We start from the raw sequence: 25,956 nt of genomic DNA, 5'->3' as shown, positions 1-25,956 counted from the left end.
CATGAAAAGTATGGGGCTCATGAGAGGGTATAGCAAGGGCACCTAAACCATTCTGGCCTGGAAGAGGGAAGGACTCTTAAAAGTGGGACATTTAAGTTGAGATCTGAAAGGGGAGGAGTTAGCCTGGGGAAAGGCCTTCCAATCATTTAGTTTTGTGCCTCTGTAACTCCGATATATCCACAGAAAACTTTTCATCTTGCAAAACTGAAACTCTACCCATTGAACAATAACTTCTCATTCCCTTCTCCCCTGGTAACCACTATACCACTTCCTGCCTCTGTGAATTTGACTTTTCAGGATTTTGAAAGAGGTTCTGTGGAGCAAAGGTGAAGAAGTGATCCATTCTGTAGTCTGCATCTGGGAAACAGAGCTGACTATGAATATGATCTTGAAGGATAGGCACATGTCTTATCAGCTTAAGAGGAAAACAATTCTTGACAGAAGTGAGAGCATATGTACACCAGCTAAGGATGCTGGAAGCTCCAGACCTTCCCTCTGGACCTCTGTTGTTACCAGTCTGCTTGCACACTGGATTCTGATTCCTTTTCCTGAAACATTGGCCTCATCATGGCCACTGACCTACTCCACAATTTACAATGACTGTCATTGTCTGAGGGATGAAGGTCAAATTCTTCAAACTTCAAACTTCTACATTTTTATTTGACATAGAAAATACTTACAATTAAAGCTAATCCCCAAAGTCTCTTTCTAGCCATCAAAATGTAATAAATGAGAAGTGATTTAAAAGTAATAATGTAATTTTAACTTTGAATTAAACTCCCAGACAGGGAAGATAACTCCTTGATCTCTCTATGCTATTGAATTGTAGAATACAGAGGATTGGTTTCACACTCAATAATGTGTTAACCTGTTTTAGTTACCCAGCCAAGCAAACATCATTTTGGGGGAAGAGATATTTTCATAGGTCTTCACACAATTCTGAATCCTTCATAATGGAATTTGTTGGAAGTGTGAAAACCTCCAATTCCTTCCAGTTACTAAATCCATCAAGAACACATCCCCTGAGTCTCTTCAATCTTGGAGCTGATCATGTCTAAGGCTGTGCAGCCCAGTACAGTAAGCCTAGTCATATGTTGCTACTGAGCACTTGAAAGGTGGCTAATGTGACTGAGTAACAGAATATTTAAATTTAGTAAATTTAAAAACTATAGCAGTGTAAAATATTTTCCTGTTATACACATTTCATTGTTTTGGAAGGACTGCATTTCACTTTAGCCTTGCAAATTTATTGCCTGCATTGAGATGGGCTGTAAGTGTAAAATATATACCACATTTCAAAGACTTGAAGAAAGTAAAATATTTATATTTTTTATATTGACTACATGTTGAAATACTGAGTTTGGATGTATTGGTCTAAATAAAACCTAGCATTACAATTAATTTCATGTTTCTTTTTTTAATGAGGCTGCTAGAAAATTTAAAATGATATATATATCTTGCATTTCTTTTTCTTCTCTTTCTCCTCCCTCCCTCCCTCCCGTCCCCCCTCCCTTTCCCCTTTCTTCTTTCTTTTTCTCTTTTTCTGTTAGCTTTTGTTCTTTTGTTCTTTGCAAGTACCAGAAATTGACAATGGCTTATTACATAAAATGGGGATTTATTAGAAGGACATTTCTAGTAGTTCATAATAAGGTTTGAGAACAAGGACAAGTTAAAAGCACAGAAACCAGGGCAGCCCAGGTATCTAGGAAGCAGGAACTAACTTAGTGCCACTGCAGGAATGATGAGCATCAGGTGATTGCTCTTAGGACACTCAGTTTTTCAGAGTCAAGGAGAGAATCTCATTGAGTCTTAGCTAAGAGAGGGCAGGACCTGATTTATAGTCCCTTTAGGACTATACAAAATGGGGGAGGGTAATTCTTTAAAGAGAAATTGGGTGCTATAACCAAAGAAGAGAGAATCATTTTACAAGCCAAAACAGCAAAGCCAAGGTTAAGTATCTATTTAAGGCAGGAAAGAGGAGAGTTCTGTTGACACAGCCATGGAGGACAAATAAGGAGCATCAGTTGGGAAACTGACATACAATATCAGATCTCCCTTTCTCACAAAATGTGTTCCCTCTTACTACTAAATCTTACTACTTTATGACTAACAGTCATAGACTCCTATTTTTTTCTGCCTTCTGCCTTTTTCATTCTTTAACAAATATTTTTAAGCACCTCTTATGTTCCTGGCCCTTTGGCAGGTGGTGGGGAAAATACCCCTTCCCTGATGGTATGCCACAGACAAGGATACAGGTCTTAAATGCTGTCAGGGATAAGACTTATGGCAGGAAACCTAATCTGGATTTGAGGAGCTTGGAGAGCTTTCCTTGGGGAAGTGACACCTAAGCTGAGACCACAAGATGAATTAAGTCTATACCAGACAAAAAAGGGAAAGGGGCAGGAGTAATGAAGGAGAATTTAATTCAGATGGATGACCTCCCTTTCCTGGAGCTGACATTCTGGTGAGTGCCATGGCAGAAAGAAAATGATGATGTGATAGAGTGACTTTTAGGGTTACATTAGATAAGGTGATCTGGGATGGCTCTTGTTAGATGATATTGCCAAGGCTTGAAAGCTGAGAAAAACCTGTTGGATGAAGGGTTGGAGGTAGAGTGTACTAAGAAGAGGGAATAGCAACTGTAAAGGTCCTGAGATTTTGATTCGGGTTGCATTGAATCTATAGATCAAGTTGGGAAGAACTGCCATATTGACAACATTGAGTCTTCCTATCCATGAACATGGACTCTCTCTCCATTTATTTAGTTCCTTGATTTTGTAAGAGTTTTGTAGTTCCCTCATATAGATCTTCTACATGTTTTGTTAGATTTATACCTAAGTATTTCACTTTTGGGGAATGCTAATAAAAATGGTATTGCTGGAGATTAATGTGAATTAAAAGAGATAAGGCTAGAGTGCTAGCAAAGGTAAGATCACAGGGTGCATTTTATGCTCTGTTAAATGGCACAAACTTTATCCTACGGAACTTGGGAACCACTGATTACATATATTTAAAATTTAAATGGAATAAGAAGACCTCAGAAAAGAAAAAGAAAACATTTCAAGTATGAAGAGAAATAAGAGTTTAGTTACATAGCAGTCATGAGCAGGGTGTTTCAATAATAATTAATAGAAAAAACATTTTAAGTTTCTGTGTATCCATTTTTAGTTTTATTTTTCTTGTGTACATGCATTTTCTAATATGCATTTTGGAATGTACACTGATTACGTATTTAAAATTGATAGCTTTTATCAAAAAATGTAAAAGAAGATCTTTGCAAATAAATAATAGTTACTTAAATATAAAGGGCGAAGTGTAATGATTTCTTTTAGTCCATTTTTATTTACTTGGAATTCAAAAATGGCCTGACATACCCTAAGTGAATGAATTATCTGCCTAATATTGGTAGATCTCCAAAAATTATATTAGTTCTCTGGGAACTTCATAACTATTTGGCAGTCTATTTAACTTTACATATCAAATACATTCTTAAGATAAATTTATCTTAAAGATACATTTCTCCATAGAAATAATTTAGGGAATGAAAATTTCATGTAACTGCCAATTATAAAGGAACACCAGAGTATAAGGATTTTTGAGATGACCTTGACTAAGCTTTTAGCTTTCCTATTTTCAACTGCTATCTTATAATATTTGGAGTATGCACCCCAAATTTTGTATTCCTTCATTGGTAAAACTTTAAGAACCGGTTTTGACTAGTCAGGTCCCAATAGATATGAACTGTTATAAGCATCAATGTTAGAAATATAGTCAATTAAGAACTGGGATTAAAACTAACTAAAAAGCTGTAGTGATGCAAATTTCCCAATGACTGATTCATACTTCATTCAACAAAAGCAGAATAAAAATTTAAAGACAGGAATAAAGTAGTTGTTCAGCTACCAGATCACATCAGCATTTTGATTATTCAGGGAGAACTTTTACTTGACTGCAAATTGGTCTTCTTTACTTCCGAAGTATGAACAATCACTATCACATATAATATCTACATGTTTAATCCTTGACATCTGCATTTTGTATTTGAGCTGTGTATGCCTGTGAGTGTGTGTGTGTCTAAGGACGGACTTCGGCACATTAATTTAGCTAGTTGAAAACTTTATTCATTTCTATTTCTATTGTACTAACAGACAAATTGGTTGCAGCTGGTCACAATTGCTTTTGAAAAGGATTCAATAACATACTGTTTCAAATACAAATGTATATAGTTGAGCAATGATTAAACAACTGTACCACTCTATCCATTCATAAAGTATTTACTGTGAGCATCAAGCAAAGAGAAATACGCATATACTAAAATTCTGAGTTTTATCTATACTGTTTATTAGATAGGTAGGTAAATTTGTGTGGCATCTGTAAATGAATGAATGTCAATACTTTTTCAAAACTTCATGCTGATAATGTATATATAACTTTGGTAAAAAAAATATATATAACCTTTCCTATTTTCATTGAAACTGAAACTCTCAATAACCCCCCAAAACCCCACAGGCTTATTTGGCAGAAGTTGACAAGCTGAATCTACAATTTTTCTCAAAGGGTGAAGAAACTAGGATAGATAGAACAATTTTGAAAAAGAAGAAAGTTTAAGAACTCACACTAGTTTATTTCAATGTCACTATAAAGCTACTAATCAAGATAGGTTAATATTGGTGAAGCATAGATATGTAAATCAGTGGAACAAAATATAAATTTCAGGAGTACTCCCAACAATGATGAATTGACTTTTTCTAATTAATAAACTTTACTTTTGGAACAGTTTAGATTTATAGAAAAAGTAACCAGATAGTACAGAGAATTCTGATATGCTCTCCACCTTCCCCACGCCACATAGTTTTCCCTATCATTAATATCTTGTAATAGTATGGTACATTTGTTATAACTGAAGAACCAATAATGATACATTAGTATTAACTAAAGTTCATGATTTGCATAAATGCTCACTCTAAAGTCTTGCTATGAGGTTGGTGTTATCCTAAAAACAAAAGCAGAGAAAAACAATAGATGTAACAAAACTACAATTACAGACCAATATCCCTTAGGAATATAGACACACAAAAATAACAAAATTGAAAAAACCAATAAACAAAAACAAAAAATTTCATCAAAATACTACCAAAACAGATCCAGCAATGTATAAATGAATTGAACACCATGACCAAAAGAGCTTCAAGTATAGAAAAGTTTCAAGATTGGTTCAACCTAAGAAAATTGATCAATGTAATATACCATATTAATAGAATGAAGGAAAAAAACAACAAATGATCATCTCAATTTGATGGAAATAAAAAGTATTTGACAAAATCCAACACATTTTCATGATAAACTAAAACTAAAGCCAGGAATAGAAGGGAACTTTTCAACCTGACAAAAACATTTATGAAAAATCCATAGCTAACATCATATTTAATGATGAAAGACTTAAGGATTTCCTCCTAACATCAAGAACAAGACAAGTATGCCCATTCTTACCACTTCTACTCAACATTGTACTGAAGGCTCTAGCCAGGGAAATTAGCCAGAAAAAAAAGAAATAAACGGCACCTGATAGGACAGAAGAAATTAAAACACTCTATTCAAAGATGGCGTGAGCTTGTATATAGTAAATCCTCAGTAATCCACGGGAAAAAACTATTTGATAAAAGAATTTAACAAGGCTGCAGGATACAAGATCAAGATACAAAAATCAACTGTATTTCTTACATTGGCAATAAACAATCAAAATTGAAATTAAGAAAACAGTTCCATTTACAATAGAATCAAAAACAATAAAATCCTCAGAAATAAATTTAATAAAAGAAATCCAAGGTTTATACATTGAAAACTATAAAACATTGTTCAAAGAAACTAAAGAAGACCCAAGTCAATGGAAAAACATCCTGTATTCATGGACCTGAAGACTTAGTTTTGTTAAGATGTCAATAATCCCCAAATTTATCTACAGATTCAACACAATCCATATCAAAATCCAAGCTTCCTTTTTTGCTGAAATTGACAAACTGTTCCTAAAATTCGTATGGAATTTTTGGGACCACTGAGAAGCCAAAGCAAGTTTGAAAAAGAACAAAGTTATAGAATTCACATTTCCTGATTTTAAAACATTACTACAAACACACAATAATCAATAGGATGTGGTATTTTTATATAGATAGACATATAGATTAATGGAATGTAATTGAGATTTCAGATGTAGACCCTTACATTTATAGTCAACTGATTTTTAACAACAGTATAAAGACAATTCAAGGGAAAGCAGAGAATATTTAATAAATGTCTGTGCAAACCAGATCTCCACATACAAAAAGAATGGATTTGGACCCATACCTCACAGCATTTACCAAAAATATATCAAACAGATCAAAGACATAAATGTGAGATCTAAAACTATACAATTTGTAGAAAATGTAAATGCAGATCTTTGTGACCTTGAGTTAGGCAATGATTTCATAGATATGAAACCAAAAGCAGAACAACAAAAGAACAAAATAGATAAATTGTACCACATCAAAAAAATTTTTAACATGTGCTTTAAATTATACTCTCAAGAAAGTATAAAGTTAACCCACAAAAATGAAAGAAAATATATGCCAGTCATATATCTGATAAGGGATTTGTATCAAGAGTATATAAAGTACTCTTAAAACAAAACAATAAAAAGATAATATACAAAGGATTTGAATAGACATTTCTCCAAAGAAGATAAACAACAGGCACATGAAAAGTTACTCAATATCTTTAGTTATAAGGGCAATGTAAATTAAAACCACAACAAGCACCATTTTACACCTACTACTATAGCTCTAATCAAAAGGTCAGAAATAACAAATGTTTGCTAAAATATGAAGAAATCAGAACCCTCATATATGCTGGTGGGAATTTTAAATGCAACAGCCACTTTTGAACAGTTTGATAGGTCCTAAAAAAATGTATGCATAGGGTTGCTAAATGACCTAACAATTCCACACCTAGGTATACACCCAAGAGAACTGAAAACATATAGCCACACAAAAACATGTACACAAATGTTCCTAACAGCTTTATTAATAATAGCCAAAAGCTGGAAGCTATCCAAATATTCATCTCTTGATGAATATATAAACACAATGTGGTATATTGATGCAATGGAATATTATCCAGTCCTGAAAAGGAATGAAGTACTTATACAAACTACAATATGGATGATATTCTTACACCGATACATACAGATAAATATATATATATGTATATATATACATATATATATCTAGGTCTATATAGTTATTTAGATATATGGATATAAATGTACACTTGGTCATAAAGTAAAATATCTTTTTCATTGTGGGGTCAAAATAAAAAACATTTGAAAATCATTGTTATATCCTGGCTGGTACAAAAAACAAAACACAAAAAAGGAATAATATTCATGGCATGTGAAAATTATAAGAAATTCAAGTTTTAGATTCCATAAATAAAGTTTTGTTGGAACGCAATAAGGCTCCTTTATTTACATACTGTCTATGGCAGTTTTTTCATTACAGTGGCTAAGTTGCGTTATTGTAACAGAGAATGCACAGCCTGTAAAACCTAATATTCACTCTCTGTTCTTTTATAGAAAAAAACAATTTTTAAACCATGGATTAGACAGTAAGTACTTGGCAGGAAAATGAAGGAAAAGGTAGAATAATACTTTGGGGAGTCTCTATAAGTATATGTGGATTTTAAAAATAATCAGATAAATTTAATTGTGAGACTTGAAACAACAGAAGACAGCAAATTTTAAAAAGAAGAATTCAGTTATTATTGCACAAGTTCTTGGAATGTTAATGGTTAATTTTAAAATAATAAACACAAAAGGATAAATTTACAGTTTGTGTAAATATATAGATTTCTTGAGCAACTACTGTATTCTGAAAATTGTACTGAGAGAAATGAATAGGATCTATGCCTCAAGACTTATTTAATATGGTTGAAGAGTCAGTACTTGTCATTCACTATTACTCATAATTTGTAAATTTTGATAATTCCCAGGGACTGCAGTCACATGTACTGGTATTTGAGGTATGGAGTTACTTCTCCTTAAAACCAATAATCCCACTGAATTTCAGATTCACTTTACTATGTTGTTCTATACAAATGACTAATTTCTAATTATATGAAATAAAAATTATGGACAGAAGCCTATGAGTAGGAGTTATACACCCATATTCCCAGTAAGACTCATTCCCTGATCCAGGGGCCAAAGGAAGCTAAGTATTTTGAATAATATCGATTATGGTTCCCAATTTCTCAGTGACCCCTTCCTTCTCATGCTGTTGACTAACTGCTAGCTCTTTTGAAAGTCAGGATAGTTGTGGTCTCAGCAGGAAACATTTATTCCAAATCTTCTTCTCTGGTTCTGCCTTTCCAGGTTGGATGGAGACAGAGAAAAAGAGAAAGAATCCAGGAATCCAGACGATCTGCAGAGAACACTGTATTCTGTGCACATGCACAGGAGGTACATGGTGGCATAAGCCCTGGACTGGGAGGCAGGAAAATCTGCGTTCAGCTCCCTGATCATCATCTAACTAGTTGTGTAAGTTCCTGCACATTTAATTTCTCAGGACTTTAGTTTCCTACTGTAAAATGAGATTATGGTAAATGGTCTATATTTTTTAGCTTTAAATTTATTTTTGAGTTGACCATAAAAATATAACCCTTATGTTTTAACACACTTCATAAACAGATTCAAAGAATGTAACTTATCAACACCATAGTATACGGCATATGTGATAATGTTACACGGAGAAGTTTCTGCACATTGTCAGCTTATAATTCCAAAATAGTATTAAATGAATTGTGAAGCACTGGTGGAAGTTTTATAAGTATAAATAAAAGAGCTTTTATAAACAAAGGAATGCATTGTGACAGGCTTGAAAGATAGGTTAACATAGGTCAAAATACCTAATCTGAAAGATTAAGTTTACTATCTTTAGACAATGATCATATTAGATGAATTTAGTTAGGGTTTTTTCTATTATCATCCATAGGAATATAAACTTTACTGTAATTTCTTGGTTCTAATTAAAATGGAGTACAGTCATCCAAAATCCAAAGCTACATTTAATCATCTGAGCTATTCTTATTGTTTAAGGCATTCTGAGGTTCTGAGATCCTTGATAATAAACTTCTTAGGAATAAAAGGAGAAATATTAGCTTCTACATTTTAGAAAATTTGCTTCATGTTAGGCTATAGGAAAATTACTGGTATACATAATTTTCCCTCCATTGAACTGCAACCTTAGGTCATAAATGCATGTTTTATTAATAGTATTAATATTGACTAGATAAGTCTATATAATTAATTTGCATGCTTAACTATTCCCTCCCATCTTTCTCCAAATTTTGCATTTTCCCCCCTTATGTACTACTTTGAAACCTTCATTAATCTTCATGATTTTTTCTTTTCTATAATCTTTGGTTGAAGATTTTGGTTCTCAATCTTTAAGAACTGTACCATGATATCTAAGATTGTCCATCTATTCTACATCATCTTATATTTTTTTCTCGTGTACCTTGTTTTTAAATCCTTTTATTGCTTGCTACGTATTTGACCTAGAATATAGCTTAAGTAAGTACCAACCTCTCTAACTACTAAGACATTTACTGCTTTTATTTGAAAATATATAAGAAATTTCTCTCTTCAAAACAGCACGTTCATTCAAATTTAAAACCATGGAAAATGCTAAATTTACACAAGTCCAATAAAGATGCAATGTTGTAAGTCCTATGAAAAATATGAATCTGATTTTGTAATGTCATTAAGGAAATACTATCACAAAAACAGCATCAGGTGTGGCTGCAAGGCCATTAAAAAAGTAATATGCCAGGAAACATTTTTAGTAGTTTCATTGTCTAAAGTTAAATTGAACACTTAGTCATCTTGTGCCAGTAATAGAATTGTTCAATTACTCAACTAGAAATACTTATATATATGTATACACACACATTGCATAGTTTACTGTTGTGCATTTTATTTTATGCTAATTATAGCTCAATAAAACTGATAAGAAAAAATATATGAAATTACTGGAAAACTAAATGAAATTAAAAATAATAATATACTAATTGTTAAAAAATCGCTGTGTAGTATAAACTTAGGAAGACTAATATCAGGTAGAAATTTCTTTTTTAAAAAAAATGGAATTTCAAAGACAAAGGAGTCTTCCACAAGACATTAAAGCAAATGAAAGATAGGATTATATCTATGAGAGGGTAGTGAGATTTACAGAGGATAATACAAATGTTTAATTAAACTTTTATTTTACCTAAAAAGAAGTGAACCCACATATTTACTAGGTACTCATTATTAGCAGTTGACAGAATCGAATAAAAATAGTGTTATAATTTCTGAACTCAGCGTAATACAATGATTAAGAACAAGGTGTCTGAGGTCTGGTGACTTAGTTTTAAATATTTGTCCCAAATTCCCTAGCTCTGTGATTTTGGACAAATTATTTAATCTCTCTAAGCCTCAGGATTTTTATTTATAATATGGGAAAAACAGCAATACGTACTTTTGGGATTTGTGGTGAAGAGTCAAAGACAAAAAATACATAAACTACTTAGCACTGGGTTTGTTGAGAATAAAGGCTAACATATTTTTAATGGAAATAAGACACTGTGTTAGGTTGGGAAATGTTTACTAGCATAGTCTGTGTAGTAATATGATGAAACTGTATTTTTAAACATATTGCTTCACAACACTCCTCTATGCTAGGAAGCGATAAATGTAGCAGTGGGGAAAAGAAAAAGTAAGTAATTTCCCCATTAAGTAAAGTTCATATCAATGAAGAGGTAAATTTCAGTAGAAACTATAATATCTCTTGTGACATCAACTATGTGTGTTTTCAGTGGTATGATAGCCTCTTCCTTATGAATGATATCTAGGCCATGTTCCTTAAAATCCCTCTGTGCAGTAGCCCAGTCTGATAGAATGAAAAATGAATGTCAAACTGCCATGAAAAATAAGAGTAGTGAAGAAAATCTGAGCACTACATGCACTAGGTTTTGCTTAAAGGGCATATAGAAAATAATTTGACATAAATATTGATATGTGGAAAACATTGATATGTGGGGAACTGTATTAACACAAAGCATCAGACATAGGGCTGCTAGATTTAAACAATATTTTGCTTTAAAAATGAGAAAAAAAAGGAAAATTCTGAAAAGGGAAAAAAAGCCAAAGCAGAAACTGATCATTTTGGAAAAGGTCAACAAATAGTGCAAACAAGACCCATGGCAGACTCTGAAATTTCCCACATGGGAAAGCCATTCGTATGTGCAGAAGTATCAACAGCTTTGAAGTTAAGTAAGAAGGATAATTATTGCTTTAACTAGATACATCTCCAAATGAAATCTAGGGTGAAATGGAGCTATTCCTTGCCATAAATTATAGGGACATAGTTCTCCTAGAACTCATGGTTCCTATGACTTATTTTCAGGTTGCTTCACAGAAACAGATTGTTGAATATACTTACTCATTAGCAGAGGTCTCAACAAGTCAATTCCACAAAATAATAAATACACAGAGAAAAAAAATAAAAGAGTAAATTGAGTTTCAATTTTTAATGACATGCACATCCAACTTAGAAGATAGTTAACCATGCCCTAAAAATTCTGTGATTTCTTGATATCATTAATAAAGTCATACTCAAATAACATTTTCTCATTGAAATCGTTGTTAAACTGTCTTTTCTTTCATCATTACGTATACTTCAATGCCCATCAGGAACCCTGCTATCATCCACATTTTATAGTCATGGTGAACAGATTATATGGCAGTGGAAGATGATATACCATATACCAGCCTCCCTCTCCCTACTTTATTAATATATTGGAGACTAAGCTAGTTCTGACACATTAGCAGGCTCTCAGAACACATATAGGTTACTAGGTAGGTGAACATTAGATCTGGTGATTCTTCTGACATGTCAAAGCTTCTCTTTAAAGGCTTATTCATGTAAGTTTTCTCTCATAATCTATTTATAGGACTCAAAAGAGACTTTGATCAAAAGTGGTTGGATCATATCTTTAACAGTGTGAAAGTTAGATTTATTTTTTACATCTGCTAAACTGCTTTTTCATATACACTCCCCCAGTGACTTTCACAAGCATCACTCCAGTGCATATACCAGAGACTTCATGCTGCAAATACTGCTCCTTGTGCTTGAGGCAGAGATTCTACCACTAGGAGTCCTACTCAATCACTTGATAAGTATTAATATGTCAGCCATGAGAAGGCCTAAGACCCTTGCCATTAAATTCCAGGTTGTTTGTAAGGCACTATAGGGGGATGTATATCTTTTAAAGAATATGGGCAATATGTACATCATCTGAGTTAAATGAACACCATTTATACCCACGGATATTAGACATGTAGAGCCAGGAATATTAACAGAAGAGCTCTTATTAGATGTCAGAGTAACAATTGCCAAGTACCCCTGTAGTAGACCATTATGCCATAGTTTCCTGAAAATAGCCTCATGTCTTAGTTTCTTTCTTAGCTCTCCATTTTCCCCTTGTGAGCTATCTTCTATTTATTTGACACAGTTTATGTAATCTATCTCTACACTTGTTCTTGCTCTGTTGTCAGATATTAAGTGGCCTAAGCCACTTGACCTCCTAGTTCACTACACCCAACTTGCGACTATCTTATTTACTTGGACTAGTTTGGAGTATTTACTTGATTATTTACTTGGATTATTTACTTTATCCTGACACGACCAGTTCCATTCACCTTCACTTATTGCCAAGGTCCACTTTTTTTAATGTGGTTGATTTTTATCTATATTTCACAAGAAATGTTGTAGATTATAATTCATGGGGTAAAATGTGGAGTCTGAAAAGATCATGAAACACCATGGAGCATACCCAAAAGAGGAGAACAATTTTAGGTTTATACTGCTTCTGTGAAGGAACACTCTAGATCTTAATTGAGTTCACCCTAGGTCTTAAATACAAAGCCAGAGTTCCATGAAGAATGTCAGGGATACTGTTCACAAAAAAGGGGTAATGTATGTAGCACAGTCTGTCAATTTCACACTCTATCTCTTTGGCCTACACCTCAGGTAGTTTTCATAGAGGACTTAGACATACCAACAACTTCCAGCATCTCTGCTCTGGAGATATCTCTGGCCATGGGAAGATGCTAGGCAGTCACACAAGGCAAGCTTAAAGTGCATGCAAGGTAATTCACTGGAGCTCCTGGAGTCCCAGGGGTTGTAGGTAATTTCTCCAACTTTTATTTGCAGGGCAAGGGGTTATATATAAGTTCTTCAATTCCCTGCCCCTCAGTAGTCAAATTCTGTGGCATGTTTTGCACAGTGTTTTAGCGGCTTCTGGTGATATTAATCCCAATTGCCAACAGGGGTAACTTGCTCATTAACTCATCTTCTATTGACTTGACTCCATTCATTTCTCACTTCCCTTCTTTCTCAAGTAGTTCCAGGGTTCAACTCACAAAGAGATTTCTTGTATCTAAATTCCTGTGTTAGTATCTATTTATGGAAGAACCCAAATTAAGATAAAACATAAGGATTTGTTCCCCAAATTGATCATATTTATAGTTCATGTAGTCTAAATTGTTACCTAGTACTAGGTACTTTATTATTTTGACCTCTGCCTCAAGAGGTTAGAAAAGTAGTTGGAATATACTTGTTTAAATTAATAAGATACCATGTATCTCATACTAATTATTTATATATATTTTGTTGAAAGACATTTAGTATTTCCTCTTAGCAGTTTAGAAATTAAATTAAGGTTGTACCAGATTATCTTCACCCCATTGGTCTATAATCAGATAACAAAAGGGATCTGATTGTCAGTCATACTCACACAATATCAGAGACTTTACCTGATGTTATGAGTTGAATTGTGTCCCCCCCCCCAAAAAAAAATATGTTGAAATCCTAACCTCTAGTACCTCAAAATGTAGAGACAGTGTCATTGCAAATGTAATTAATTGAGATTTGGTTATACCAGAGTAGGGAGGCCCTTAATCAAACATAATGAGTGTTCTTATAAAAGATGGCATGTGAAGACACACACAGAAAACGCCATGTAGTAATAAGGGAAGACAATAAAGCTACAAGCTAATGAATGCCAAGAACTGCCCACAAACCATAGGAAGCTAGGATGAGGCAAGGAATGATTCCCTTATGTCTCTACCAACACCTTGATTTTAGACATCTACCTTTGGAATATGTTTCTGTTGTTTTAAGCCATTCAATTTGTGGTACTTCGGCAGCCCTAGGAAATTAATATACTTACTATCAAGCTATATTTAAGAATTCAAGGATCCTAGTAATCACAAGGCACAGGCAAATAGAGAGAAGTCCAGGTCAGGTACTGTAGCACTCCAGGTCTTTTCTTTCCATATCAGACACACTTTGACCAGATTAATATAGAAGTATCTAAGAAATATATGGAGCCACATTCATAATAGAGAAGGGAGCCCCTCAGTCATCTCCATTTTATACTTAAATATTTAAATAGCTAATGTGATTTTTCCAGGGATCCATGCCACACAAATTCATGGATTCCAAGTGTATTTACTTCAGGCACACTAGACAAACTAGGTAAACCCTGCTAAAACGATTCCACAGATAACAACTCTCCTATTGGCAAAACCATTAAACAGTTTGTCTGCAGATCTGTCATCAGCATGTTTACAAGGTTTGATAGAGCTTTTCCCCCCAGCAAAGGGATAGAGGAGATTCCTGACCTGCTGCTTAACCATTTTTCTTCCAACATAATAAAAGTATATTTATAATGTTTTAAACTTATTTTTAGCTCTCTGTAGATTTTCAAGATAAATTATTGGTTAATTAAAGGAAATTATAAGGAAGATAGTATCTGCTGTATTTCTGCTGTATTCAAACTTTTTTATATTATTGTTTTTTAAATGCTTCATCTTTAGTCTTAGGGAAACATATGTTAGAAAGACATGATTTTACCACGCAGTCATGTAGTCTTGAACAAGTTACTTAAACTCAGCTTATACTTTCTAAACCTGAAATGAGAATAACTAGTCCACAATTAAATTTTAATTATTGGGTACCGTGAATCTCACTATAAATGCACCATATATTAGTCCCTTCTTTCTCACCTTGGTCTCATCTCAATAATTTCTAGCGTCTCCACTCTGTTGTTTTAAGGTATACTTGCTGGATTGTAGACAGTATTCTCAGTGTAGATACTTCACATTTTGGTATTGTGTGTTGTTTTGTTTTTAGGAATAAAGTTTCATAGTGCTTTAGATTTAAACTGAGAGTGAATTTCAATGTCTTCTTTGCATGCTATGTTTAAAAAAGTGGGAAAAAGCATTAAAATCTTCAAATATAGCTTTAAAATGTTGTTTGATTCATGTTTAAGTACATATTAGAAAGATGCAAAGCAATATAAATAGAAATTTAATCCTGGGGATAATAAAGAAGGGCTTTAATTATTATAACAGATGATATGAAATTTAGATAGGTTGATATATTTTATATATTTAAAGTGTGCCATTTATAGTTCTGGATCAGAAGAGTGGCATCATTTTTTAACAAAAGTTAACTCTTGGGTAAGTATCTAGCTGGGATATAATATATCTATTTCATATGTTTAATATAATTTTTTAGTTTAAATTAAATTTCAAGTCTGCATACCACAGCATATGTGTGAATACATAGTGTTCATATAACTGTGTGACTCACAGAATTTTCACAAACACATCAGAGCCAATTTAGTGGCTTTCTCCTGGGCTATAGTCCTCAGTTACACCCTGAATAGAATTTAAACTCTTATGCTGTGTGTCTTTCTTTAAGTCAACATACCTATCCAATAACTCTCCAGGGATAATCACTTCTGAATTCTAAGAGTAGAGATTAATTACAACACTTTTTGTACATTATAAATAAATAATTATTAATAAATACTCTTTTGTACCTGGCCTTTTAACTCAAGATTATGTTTGTGAGGCCCCATCCATATTTTTAAGTGTAGTCACTGTTCTATGTGGAATGTTTTGTTTGTTTATTTTTGCCATAGTCTTTTCATGCTTGACTCATTCTTATCATTCAGGTCTATCATGAAAAGATGTGATTTCAAAGGAGATGTTTTTAAATTCATCCTCCTCCTTCCATTTGACTACTTTACAGTACTTACTGTACTTACTGTTATTGGAAATCATTTTGTATACTTACTTTTTATAAATAATTTATTGAGGTGTAATTAACAAAATAAATTTCACATATTTAAAGTATAATTTTGACATAGGTATACACCTATGAAAACGCCAAAACTCCTCCATGAAAACATCATCTTTGAGGGGAGATAGTGATAGAGAAGGAACATGCAGGGAAATTCCAAGATATGGATATTATTCTGTTTCTTCATCCAGTGTTGACTGCATACTTGCCTTTGTAGAGTTTCACTGAACTGAATACTGATTGATGATTTGTGCACTTTTTTCTAGTGTATGTTATATTTCAATTTTCAAAAATTATGCTCTGATTTGTCTTCAATCCCTATGCTTTCTTTACTTGAATCTTAATGTCTATTTTTGTGCAGTTCTTTTCTATACAAAAGTATTTTTCACATATTTATGAATAAAGACTCAAATCTTCCAGGCATTATAACAGACTCATGGAACTGCATGTTTAACTAACTCAAGGGTTAGATTTTAATATAAACAGCAATCTACTGTTAACCTAACTTAAAGCTGCATGATCTTACGTAGGAGTATCAAGAGTTAAAAGATTTTTTCCTGATTTATAAACTGAAGATTTCAAGTGACTAAAATTCCCTTAAAAATAATTTAAATTTTAGACAGTTTTTCTTTAAAAGACATACTAATTAGATCTCTAAAAAAGAACTAAAATACTGGTTATATTTTTCTTGCAAAATTCCTTATGTCTCGTGAAGAAATACCTTATGTTTCAGCATCCACTGAGTTCATAAACACCTCCTGAATGTTTTCACACTATGTAATTGTGTCATGTGAGAAAAGCAGTCCTTTTCACCCTTAATTGTCTTCTAATGTATGCTTACCATATGGCAAGCTGCTGAGTATAACAAAACAGTGATGCTAATGCTCTTTTGTTTTATAGAAATCTGACAGTAAATAAGTCAATAATAATCGTAGGCATTCTTTAAGTAGAAGGGGTGTCTCCTGTCACCTCTCCAGAAAGACTACCAAAATAACCCACTGACTGAATATAGATTTATTGCTTACTGCAGAAAGGCAGTGAACTATCTTGACAGTTTTAGGAGTACTTGGAACAGAAAGGTCAGGACAGGATATTTATAAGATTTGGGGGATCCAATTAAAGGGGGTCCTTTCAGTGAGAGGGTATACTTGAAATTGGGTCAAATTTGTAAAATAATAATTTATTAGTAAGGGACTCAGTTGGGATTGTCGAAGTGAGCCTTGATGAGCCCATCTGAGAAGTCGATGGCTGTGAGAAGAGACTTGTACTTCAGGAGAGCTAGTGAAATATTCTATGCTTTGGGTGTCTGGATTTTCATGAAGTACTTAGAACAAACTTATCTGTAAATTAACCTTCTTGGGTAAGAGTTTCCTGGAAGAGCAAAATAATGTTAATGCAGACTGTTGGACAGTAATGTTAAAACAGACACTCAGCTTTCATTTCTCAAGGATTTTAAAGAAATTTATACTGAGAAATAGCTTCACCAATTATTAAAAATGCTCAAACTTACCACTAGTAATATGGTATAGTCCTTCCTAGAAATGCCACATGTTTGAGATGCTGAGAACTATATAAAATAGTAACTTAGTCAATAATATGAAAAAATCAAATAATTTAATAGTTAAAAGCATAAAAGCAGTACTAAGTACATGTAATGAAAAAGCACAAAATAATTTTACCAAAGTGTTCCTTGTAATGATTTTCATCATTTTCTCTTTCCAACATTTTATAAATTTTGTGATATTAATTATTTTAAAATATAGATCTTGTCTTCAGAAGGTTGTTTCCCATATTTACTTTTGTCTATGTATTTCTCCAGTTTATCATCTTTAGAGGTATCCATTTTTTTCACATTTATTTTACTTAAAATAGCAATGCATCTTACAAGTTAAGGTATTTAAAAATTACTATCAATCTGGCAGCACATGTAAAAAACCTATTTTCATTATCAGACTCAGTGGTGTTAAATTTGTTGAAATATTGGTATGTAGGTATATTTTAACATTAAATATTCAGGAATTCATTAAGTAATATCATGGATAAAATTTGAGGTTATCAGTCAGTGTTTATGGAACGAGTAATTTCAAATGCAAATTGATAATTATAGCTCAAGTAGCACAAAATACATTTTTAAACTAAAAATTATTTTAAGAAGTTAACATCAATATTTTTATTCCAAATATTATATGGTTTCTGAATTATGAGTTTGAGTTTCTTAAGTTAATCCATCAATTCTAGAAAAAAATATCCATTATTGGATCCTTTTTCGATTGACCTTGGCCTTAAATTATGTGCTTAAAGAGATTTCAGCATTTAAATGCTCATTGTAAATTAGATTACTGAAGCACAACATAGTGTCTTATTTCTGAGCAATTATTTTTTCCAAGTTTTCTACAGGAAAATTATTATTAGCACATTCTATTTTCCAAATAATTTGTCCTTCAAATTTACTGAGTTTAAGTACTTTCTTTATTAGTTTGCTTAATCATTTCATTCATCTTACAATCTAAGTGGAAGATACTTGAAACCAAAGGACTTAACTATATCTATTTGAGGAGAGATGACAGCTAGCTCAGTTCTCTTGGGTGTGAGCTCTGCATCAATCTTAGAGATTATTCCCTCTAATATTCACTTGAAATGGCTTTTACAGATAAGCAAATACCAGTAAAGAAATTCCAGGAATTCATTAGTTTGGTCTTCATGAAATAAATACATTATGTTTTAGACTTCAAATACTCATCTCATGCTCAAGTATAAAAATGAGTTTTTATCACCTCCTATCAGATGAAGACACATTTTTCCTTTTATTAATATGAGCAGTTGAGCTTTGACTCTAATATGTCTATTTTAGGATGTATACACAGCAGATAGTCTCAGCATATCTGTTCTATATTTATGTCTCTTCAAAGTTATCCAAATATTGTCACAGTGTATTTAACTCAAACAAATAGACATTTAAAATAAAATTGAATAGTAATTTTATAAATATTATGCTTAAATAATTTACAAAGCCTTAACTAATACAAAATTTTTTTAAATCAAGTTTTAGGCTTTAACTTGTCTAAATTCTGTTCTGTTTCTCTCCTCTGATTATGATTATAGAACATAAATTCTGTGGAGGGTATGTAAAGCATATAACTTATATGAAAGTTTTGTAAAAGGTTATTAAAAAAAACTCAGATAACAGAAATACAGTACTGCTGGACAAAGAGAATCAATCATACTGGTGATACAGAAATTGGCAGTTATCACAAAAATGTTAGGACTAGTGATATTTGAATTTTAAGGCATTTCATTCAAACCTATCCTCTTAAGATTATTGAGGGACAACTGCAGCAGTTTTCAAATGGCTTTTCCCCCTACAGCCTGTTTTATATACTATCTTCTGAAACAGTGCTCATTATACCACTGACTATTGTAGATGCTGAGTAGTTTTCTAGTGACTGGAAACCTAAGTACAAAGAACAAGTAAGGAAAAAGTATATAGCAACAGCTTACTTTTCCAGACACATTTCTTCAATTTCCTTGAACCCAGTTCTTCTCCTCTGCATTATTCAAAGTCCACAAACATACCCATCAATTCTCAGACTTGCTGCTTTCCTTCAGCACACAGTAATTTACATAAAATCCTACACTGGCCAACTGAAACCCATTTTGCCTTCACTTGCCATCTTACATGGCTTCTTCTATGCATGCATGCATTCCTTTATCACACAAATGCTTACTGAGTGCCAGCTATGTATCAGGCACCATAACCATCCTAAGTGGTTAGGATTTAGATGCATCAGTGAGCAAAATTGCCAAAGATACCTGGATTTGAACAGCTGATATTCAGGCTAGAGTAAACAGAGAATAAACAACAGGTATGATAAACAAGTAAATCATAATTATTAAGAAGGTAAAAAAATTCTATGGAAATTCCCTGGCAGTCCAGTGGTTAGTACTTGGCACTCTCACTGATGGGGCCCTGGGTTCAATCTCTGGTCAGGGACTTGTTGAATACCTCTGAATTAGCTGTTGATTTTTAAAGAAAATATCACCCACAAGCCACACAACGCAGCCAAAAAAAAAACACACTATGGATTTATATATATATAAGGGAAAAGTATAAGTAGGAGAAGGAGTGCTGAGGGAGGGGGGAAGCAGATGGAATTAATAAATCTGGATGTTCAACGCAGGTCACTGAAAATGAGACATTTGAATAAAATACAGAAGAAAATAAGGATGTTAGCCACAGGAAGAGCTGGGACCGTATCCGTGAGGAGGGAGCTTGCCTGGAATGCAAGAAAAGGCATATAGGCCAGTGAATCTGGGGTTGAGTTAGCTTACCAGGGTACTAAAAGAAAAAGCCAGAGGGGTAGGAGTGCAAATCTACAGACCAATGAGTGAAATGGGGACAAATGCACAGATTTATCAAAGGAATGAAGTTATCTGAGTTATATATTTAAGGGATCATGTAGGCTTCTATGTAATTCTTTGGGGAAAGGAAGGCAGGTAGAAGCAGTAAGGTATGAGGAGCTAGGAAGTTACTGACATAATCAAGAAGTCCCATTACCCCCACAAGAAGAGAGATATTTTGGATATAATGGGGAAGATGAAGAATAGTGGTACTGTAAATGTTTGGACAATAAAGCCAAGAAGATTTCTTCTATGAAATTTTCCCAAATTCTATAGATACACACTTCTGTAACACTTGTTTCATATTGCATTATAAAATATATCCCAGCTCTTATTTTTCTAAATATTTTTGTCACAAGTTTGTGTCTTACAAGGGCAAGAAATATCTAATGACTTGTTGAATACCTCTGAATTTGCTTAATATTTTGAAGAAAATATTACCATAGAATATTTTTAGAGCAATTGAAATTAATACTATGTAAACATTTCTGAAACAATGTTTTCAAAAGTATGTGTATACATAGAAACATATATGTATATAAATATATACATACACATGTACATATACATGTTGGGGAAATGTATGTATATATATACATATACACAGATATGTATATACAGATATATATATATATATATATACACACACACACACATACATATATACATGTATACGTGTGTATATATATATATATATACATATACATATTGTTGGGACATATAATTTTTAAAAAATCTCTTCCCAACCTAGAAAACTTCTTCCATATACGTAGAAGAGAAAGAAAACAATTTTACTGTTGAATAAGAATTAAACCAGAATGTGATGTACATCACAGGTAATCTACTAAGAGATTTTAGAGACAATTTTTATATAGCCAAATGGCCAACCATCACATATATGTTCTCAAGATAAATAATAAATAGTCCTCAAGTAAAAGGATTTCACAGCACTATAGGTCACACATAATTCATCTGGTAATTGGAATGACCATCTGTGTTAGGAAATTGGTTTTATCTAAAGGAAAAATAAATTTCTCATATCTTTATGACACTAATGTCATACCTAAGTAGTTTTGCAACTTGGAGAGAGGCATCTACCCAAATTAGGCTCCTTCCTTCTCACAGAAACTTGGAGATAGTGGGGCTAGCTTCCTTGAAGATTACACTTCAAACAGATGGCTCCCAGGTCCTTGAGAAGGCATTCCTGGATCTTAAAACTGGCAATAAGCTTAATTAGCTTTTACAAGATTTATATATATTTCAAAGAGACAGTGAAGAGTTTACACATTTTCTAAAGTAAATGAGCTCAGAAAAAGGAGGGGAGAAGTCTCTTATTTATAACAGGAGAATTAAGCATTTCATTTTTATTTGTATTTGCTCTTGTGGCACACACACAAGCACACACAAACACATAGACCAAAACATAACATTGTGTTACACTAGCTCCTTCAAGAAACAGACACCAAGATAAGATTAAGTGTGCAAAACTTTATTAGAAAAAATGAATGTGAGAAAAAAAGGAAGGAGCTTGGAGAGCCATGATTCTGAGATGCAGGTCTGATCTCAAATGCAGGAGTGAGTGAAAGATGGAAGAAAATTTGGGTGCAAGCATCTTAGACTGATCTCAAGTGCTAAAGAATTGTCATGGAATCTTGGAGTCAAAGTCATTTATGAGGTCACAGGATTTCCTCGGACAGGCCTACCATAATATTCCTACCATGCTCAGGCACTGGCTTGGAATAGCTCATCAGAAATCTAGTTGAGGCACAAACATGGTAATGGATTTCAGAATGCAATAGTTTGGAACGTTGCTCAATGATGTTTGCTGTGGTCAGAGATCTGAGAGGCATATTCTCATGGCCACAGCATTCATATATTCATTTTTCATACCATTTTGGAAAATCCTTTGAACATTTATATATTTTTTAGGCTTGGGAATCTGGATTCCATGATAGAGGTTATTCTCATTGCCAGATTTTTTAATCTGATTAGTCCAAAAAATGATAGTTGAAAGAATACTTGTGCCCTGAAGATATTTAGTTTATCGTTTATGTATGTTATATGTCTACTGAGAAGAGTTACTTGAAAGTCACGATTTATTTATTTATTTATAAAATAAACTTATTTATTTATTTATTTTTGGCTGCGTTGGGTCTTCCTTGCTGCGCACGGGCTTTCTCTAGTTGCGGCGAGTGGGGGCTACTCTTCCTTGCGGTGCGCAGGCTTCTTATTGTGCTGGCTTCTCTTGTTGTGGAGCACAGCCTCTAGGCACGTGGGCTTCAGTAGTTGTGGCACGCAGGCTCAGTAGTTGTGGCTTCAGGCTAAGAGTGCAGACTTAGTAGTTGTGGCATACAGGCTTAGCTGGTCCGCAGCATGTGGGATCTTCGTGGACCAGGGCTCGAACCCGTGTCCCCTGCTTTGACAGGCAGATTCTTAACCACTGTGTCACCAGGGAAGTCTGGAAAGTCACTATTTAGAGTCAAGGAAAGTATCTGCTTTATTGGATGCTGTTGCAGAACAACAGTTTTCTTGATTATCATTTTTTATTCACATTCTTTTTTGCCCAAAACCATCACTTTAAATTTGTTCTACCTGGAAACATAAAGTAAATCTTGAATCTCTTGACAATTACAAAATCCAAAAATCTTTTAAAACTGAATGTATTTGTCAGATTAATGCAAAAATCTTTGGATGGCAAAACCTGACGTGTATTTAATGTGAACCTATTTAGTGTTTTTGTTTATGTCACTTGTCGATATTAATGTTTTGCTACACAAATAGTAATGTGTTTGTGTTAACTTTGCAAATTGTCAACTTGGCTTGACTGACCTATGTTTCCCAGAATTCCCACCAGTGGTTAGGACTCGGCCCTTTCACTGTGTGGGCCCAGGTTTGATCCTTGGTTGGGGAACTAAGATCCCTCATGCTGTGCAGTGCAGCCAAATTAGAAAAAAAAAAAAAAAGAAGAAGAAGAGCAGTTTAAAAGAAAAAAATGGATGAGCCACCAAAGGTGTTTCTCCACAGGATTTGAAGGGCAGAAGTGAAGCAGCAGCCGTTTTGTTTTTGTACTCAAGAGGTCAGGACAGAGACTATTTGTTGACTTTCCTCATTGGCCTGTGGCAGCTGCCTGGCCTGAAATTAAATCCACTTTTCCCAGAATCCTCCTTTCGTTTCTCTACTTCTGGGTCATATGTGCATTTATCTATATGATAAAAGATATCAGCTTCTTCTCTAAGATACTCTCTTCATCAAGGATGAAGGCCGTGTGAACTGACTTTGGTTCCAGTCTATTCTCATGGGTTCTTCTTCCGTTTGTGGGTTCCAGCTTATCCTGGCTTTCACTCACGTTACATTCATTTTTAATTCCTAACTGCCTGCCTTGTGAACTTTAAGCACATATAAAATAGGAAAGTATCACACTGTTGAAACAGCTCACAGAATTGTGTGAGGTCAAATCTCTGAAACAAATTCCTGCAAATATGTATGCATTTAAGTAGCAACACAAGTGATTCTATTTCTCTGATTGAACACTGACCAGTACAGAATTTGGTATCAAGAGTGGTTCCAAAGAAACATAATCTTAATTCATTCTATGTTACCTGTAATTGGGTCTCTGATCTTATTAGATTTAAATATATTAATACCTATGTTTTCAATTTTAATTGAATTGAATTTTATTTTTTTCCCCTCTGGTTGTGTAGATTTTTAAAAAAATTTTATTGTCGTATAGTTGATTTAATGTTGTGTTAGTTTCTGCTGCACAGCAAAGTGAATCAGTTATACACATACATATATCCACTCTTTTTTAGATTCTTTTCTCATATAGGTCATTACAGAATATTGAGAAGAGTTCCCTGTGCTATATAGAAGGTCCTTATTAGTTATCTATTTTATATATAGTAGGGTGTATATGTCAGTTTTAATTTCAGAAGGGACATTTATAGTCCACAATATGCAGAGGCAAAACAGTTCTGTAAGTTATCATTTGTAGATATTGTGAAAATAAATAAAGGTAAACCTCATTTAAAATGGAGTCAGGAAGCCCCTGAAGGGAGAGCTCTCATGCACATACCACTCATTGCAGCCTGCATAACCAGTAGGAAGAAGGAAAATAAGACTTTAACAAGGTCTGTTCGTATAGAATTCTCTGTATAAAGTTTTCTCAGTCTCAACTTCTTAACTTTGATGATAAGAATGTTACTTTTCTTCTGGTACAAGGGAGAACATTTTTCACAAGGGAATTTAATCTCCCGCTTTTAAGAAAAAGAAGGAAATGCCCCAGCAGCATTTCCTGCCCCAGCAGAAACGCACTAACCACCACTTGCAGCCAATAAGAAACTGCTGCAATCTTGAACTCTTGTTCTTCTTCAGTGAAATTTCATTCAAAACAACCCTCCCCAATTTCCTTCCAAAACCTAATAAAAGTAGACCTTCCCTCTGTTTCTTCAGATTTACCTGACTCACCAGCTTGCCTGTCTTGAATTGCAATTCTCTGCTATTTCTGAATAAATCCATTTTGCTGGTAAAATAATGGGCTACTTTATTTCTGTGGTTGATATTATTTGGTAATCAAAAGTGAGAGCCAAAGAAGACCCCAACAACTCCTAGGCACGTGAGCAAACAAATGCTAGTAACCACAAAGCTCATTGAGCTCAGGGCTTTCTCCCTAATCCTGGAGTTTGAGGGTCTCTCCTGGATCTGAGCTCCAGTCTCTTTGCATTTTGAGCTCGCCAGCTTTATTTGGGATCTGTTTTTATGAACCTTCTTGGTAAGTCACTCATTCTGTTCAAAAGAGGGAAAAACATGTGATTTCTGGTATTTTAGAACAGCTGTTGGAAAACAGGACCCATCATAATTAAGGTGTTTTAGGGAATCCAAAGGCAAGATAGGATCCACCTAGTCCTTGGACCAGGATCTTGTGCCTTTCTGAAAAAATGGATGAACTTTTGGATAATTTGGAATTATAATGGCCATTCTGGGGAATCTTTATTTTATATAAAATTTATAAGGGGCACCCTTAAAAAAGAGTATCCCAAACCTCTCAGAGACAATGGAATACATTCTTTGATTGGTACACAGAAGCTTCTAAGACAAAATGACTTACAGCATGCAAATAAAAAATCTTTAGTAAAAAACTTTGGCCATCTGAGCAAGTAAACTTAACTTACTGAATCTGCCAGAAACACAATTTGGATGCAACTATTCCTTTGAGTTTTCTACCTGAGACATGGCTAAAATTATTAAAAACAAAACCTGTAAGATGTATGCGTCTGTCTGTATATTATGTAAGTCTATATGTGTATAAGTATATAATATTTTTCTACCACTAGGT

At 33.6% G+C, this 25,956-nt stretch overlaps 1 long non-coding RNA gene across 4 annotated transcripts in view; it reads left to right on the top strand.

The window, feature by feature from the left end:
• The window catches only part of LOC309622021, a 40,650-nt gene that overhangs the window by 1,846 nt on the left and 12,848 nt on the right, over window positions 1–25,956 (top strand). For 3 of the 4 annotated variants that reach the window (XR_014240433.1, XR_014240434.1, XR_014240436.1), the window contains exon 1: window positions 8,106–8,569. This is a non-coding gene — a long non-coding RNA (uncharacterized lncRNA). Of the gene's footprint in view, window positions 1–8,105; window positions 8,570–25,956 lie in introns of those variants that run through there. The other variant, XR_014240435.1, reaches the window with a different exon arrangement.

This window comes from Balaenoptera borealis (genome assembly GCF_965194805.1).
Source record: "Balaenoptera borealis genome assembly, contig: HAP1_SCAFFOLD_1414, whole genome shotgun sequence".
NCBI classification, from domain to species: Eukaryota; Metazoa; Chordata; class Mammalia; order Artiodactyla; family Balaenopteridae; genus Balaenoptera; species Balaenoptera borealis.
This window is presented reverse-complemented; position numbering and strand designations above follow the sequence as displayed.